The following is a 3,781-nucleotide window of genomic DNA, read 5'->3' as shown; positions in this document are numbered from 1 at the left end:
ATATTTCCGTGACACGATGCCCTCCCTCCGAGGCTTTCGACCCGAAAGCCCTCTTAGGCCGTTTCAAATAGCGCCAACTCCCTCTCACAACTTGATCCTGTGAGTTCCCCCCCCCTTGCTCCCTTCCGCTGTTCACTATGGCTGACCGTGTGAAGAAACGCCATCGCGATATAACGCGTGAACGTCGTGTCTTAGTCGCTGCGATTGAGCGAGATGGTTCCGAAACCATGCCGTGCTCTAACTGTTGGCATGTAATGCCCAAGAAGCGTTGTATTATGTCGGGAAATTCCAAGAGGTGCTTGAATTGTGCGCGTAAGGGAAAATCTTGTGACGGGCCGAATGTAGTAGATTCCCGTAAGTAGCTTCTGTTTGTCCTCTTGTTTCCGTTCTGACCGGTCGTAGTGTTACGTAACTAGCGTAAGCAAGACAGGCTAGAGAAGGAAATTTTAGCGATAGAAGATCTGCTTTAGCAAACTTTAAGCCGCCTTGCGTATTTACGTTGTCAAAAACGAATGTTGCGTGACTAGAGTGATGAATTCGTTCGTCGAGGTATACGGGGTTTGGATGAGGAGGACGGGGTGGTGGTTCCGATGTCGGACGAATAGGGTTTGATAGGTTAGGCGTAGGCGTCGGGTGCCTTTGGCGTGATTGACTGGGAAGTAGTTGGCTTGTCCCTGGAGTCGGCTTCTACCGGTACTTCTTCCTTCTTAGATGCCGGTTGGGTTCCTAAGTCGGCCCCCATGGTCGGTCAGGATTCCTCCGGTAGAACTGTTCCAGTTTCTTAGGGCAGTTTAGGTTCTTGACCGGTTCCTATGAGTTGTCTTCTATTCCGAAATCAAGCCATTTGACCAGATACTGCAGTTCCCCGTTAATGATGCGTGAATCTAGGATTTCCTCGACGTCCCATTCTTCCTCTTTATCTTCTGCTTCAATGTTTGTGGCGATCTTGGCGTTTTTCGGTGCTGGTTTGAGAAGTGAAATATGAAAAACATCTATCCGTAGTCGTATGGATGACGGTAACGATAGTTAGTAGTTAGATGTCGAAATTCGTTCTTTGATAACGAAGGGTCCGACCTTCTTGAAGTCTAGCTTCGTGCTTGGTCGTTTGGTTCGCAGGTTTCGTGCGATCAGATAGACTTTGTCTCCCCTCTCTAGGCGAGGTCCCTCGAGCCTGTGTTTGTCGTAGTAGTTCTTCATTCTGGTTCTGACAAACTCGAGCTCCTTTTTAAGCTTCTCGTGTAGTACGTACATCTGTTCTGCTTTGACTGCCGCTCTTGGCACTATGACCTCTGGTCCCTGCCTAAGGTCTGCTTCGTATCCGTAGTTCGTAAAGAACGGTGTGACTTTGGTCGTTTCTGTCGGCGTTATGTTATAAGCGAGTTATACTGTCGGCAACAGCATGACCTAGTCATCCTACTAGTAGTTGACGTAGGAGTGGAGGTATTGCTTGACAACTTGGTTCAGTCGTTCCGTTTGTCCGTTAGTCTGCGGGTGATATGCTGTTAATAGTTTGCTATTAACGCCCAATTGTTATATTAGCGCTTGCTAAAACTTCGATGCGAACTTGGTGTCTCTGTCGGTGATCCATTCTTGCGGCCAAGCGTGCACTGATGCAACTTGCCAATAGATCACGTCTGCTAGCTATTTAGCTGTCTAGGACTCCTTATAGGGAAAGAAGTATACCCATTTAGTTAGGCAATCTACTATAGTGAGAATACTATCGTAGATTACTCCTATGGCCGTATCCTTGGATTCTGGTAGTTTCGTGATAAAGTCTATTATAACTGAACTCTATGGTTTGTCAGCTGTTAGCAGTGGCTAAAGTAGCCTGTACAGCTTATATCGTGCCGTCTTGCTTCGATTGTAGATGTCGTAGTTTCGTACAACTTCCTTGACTCGTGCTGTTAATTGTGGAAAGTCATAGTATTTCTTGACTTGTGCGATAGTCTTCGTGACTCCTTTATATCCTCCGAGTTTCGACTTGTAGAGTTCTTGAATTATTCGTAGCTATTGGTCTTTGTCGTAGATGTACGCTTTGCCTTGGTACTAGAGTTTCCTATCTTTTTCCTCTACTTTGCTAGGTACCACTGGTCCGGGTGCTGCTTGATACTATGCCTCGTCGATCCTTTCTTCTTGAAAGATTGTATAGTATTCTAGGAACGAGTCGAGTGGATCATCTTCTACGGGTGTCTGCGTTTCGTAATGTAGCGTTCTGTCTTTTCGTTCCTTGAATAACGGTGGTGTTGTTTCCGTTCGTCCTTCCGTATGATCCGTTCGTCGGCTTAAAGCGTCCGCTCGTACGTTTTCTTTGCCTTTCTTGTAGTAGATCTTAAAGTTGAATTCCGCGAGGAATTCTGCCTACCGTATTTATCGTCTGTTAAGCTCCTTTGTCGTCGTGAAGTACCGTAGATTCTTGTGATCCGTGTACACTTATACTAGCTCGATCGTGCCGCTAAGATATAGTCGCCATTCCTTAAAAGCTTCGACAATTGCAAGTAGTTCCTTGTCGTAGATTGGATAGTTGAGACGTGGTCCGTCGAGCTTCTTTGAAAAGAAGGCTATAGGATGTAGCTTCCCTTGCTCGTCTCGTTGTCCTAACTGTCCTCCGATAGCGTAGTCTAAAGCGTCCGTTTCCACCTCGAATGGCTTCTTAGGGTCTGGTAGTACTAGCACTAGATCCTTGGTGATGGCGTCGCGAATCTACATAAATGCTTACTCGTGTCGCTCTTCCCATTAGAACTTAGCGTTCTTCTTAGTAAGCTCGTACAATGGTCGTACGATCGCTCCAAAATTCCTGATGAACATCCGGTAGAAGTTTGCAAACCCGATGAAACTTCGTACTTCCGTAACTAACGTCGGTCGTAGCCAATCTTTGATGGCTTTAACCTTTGAGGGTTCTATCCGAATTTGTCCTAGGGATATCTCGTATCCTAAAAACACCGTCTTCCTGATGTGGAATTCGCTCTTTTCCTTGTTAACTAATAGCTTATACACGTGTAATGCGTCTAGTACTGCTTTTACGTGCTTCCGGTATTTATCTATCGTCTTGGAGAAGATAAGTATGTCGTCGAGATAATATACCGCAAATTTATCAAGAAAGGGTCGGATAGCTTGATCAATTAGGGCTTAGAACGTTGCCGGCGCGTTCGTAAGTCCAAATGGCATAATGAGGTACTCGTAGTAGCTATAGGGTATCCTAAAGGCCGTTTTCCACTCGTCGCCTTCTTTGATCCGTATATAGTTATAGGCCGATGGCAAGTCAAGACGCGTGAAATATTGGGCTCCTACCAACTGATCTCGGAGCTGTAAGATCAGCGGTAACGGGTATCGATTCTTTATAGTCTGTTCGTTAAGTTGCCAATAGTCAACGTATAACTGTAGCTTTCCGTCTTTCTTAGGCATAAATAGGATTAGGTAGCCTACTAGCGATGTCGACGGGCGGATATATCCTCTTCGAAGGTTCTCCTCTAGATATCGCTTAAGTTCTTCGTTCTACGTCTAGCTTATATAATAGATCTTAAAGAACTTCAGTCGTGCTCCTTCCTTGAGCTTGATCTCGTAATCCTATAGGCCGTGTTCTGGTAATCTTTCCAGATGCTTCGGTTCGAATGCTAGGTGTCCTTCGTACTCCTTCGGTACTTTCCTAGTCTTGTCTCGTTTCTCGGTTTTCTGATAGTATGCGAACTTGGTTCCGTCTATGGCGATGCTGGCGATTTCTCCTGTCTCAACCCACTACTCCAATTGCAGTGCTCTGCATTCGTCAACGGAGAGAATAGCTATT

The sequence above is a fragment of the Thermothelomyces heterothallicus genome, assembly GCF_042370625.1.
Source record: "Thermothelomyces heterothallicus CBS 202.75 unplaced genomic scaffold P884_scaffold_9, whole genome shotgun sequence".
Classification (NCBI taxonomy): Eukaryota; Fungi; Ascomycota; class Sordariomycetes; order Sordariales; family Chaetomiaceae; genus Thermothelomyces; species Thermothelomyces heterothallicus.
The sequence above is the reverse complement of the archived record's forward strand: the minus strand, read 5'-3'. Positions refer to the sequence as shown.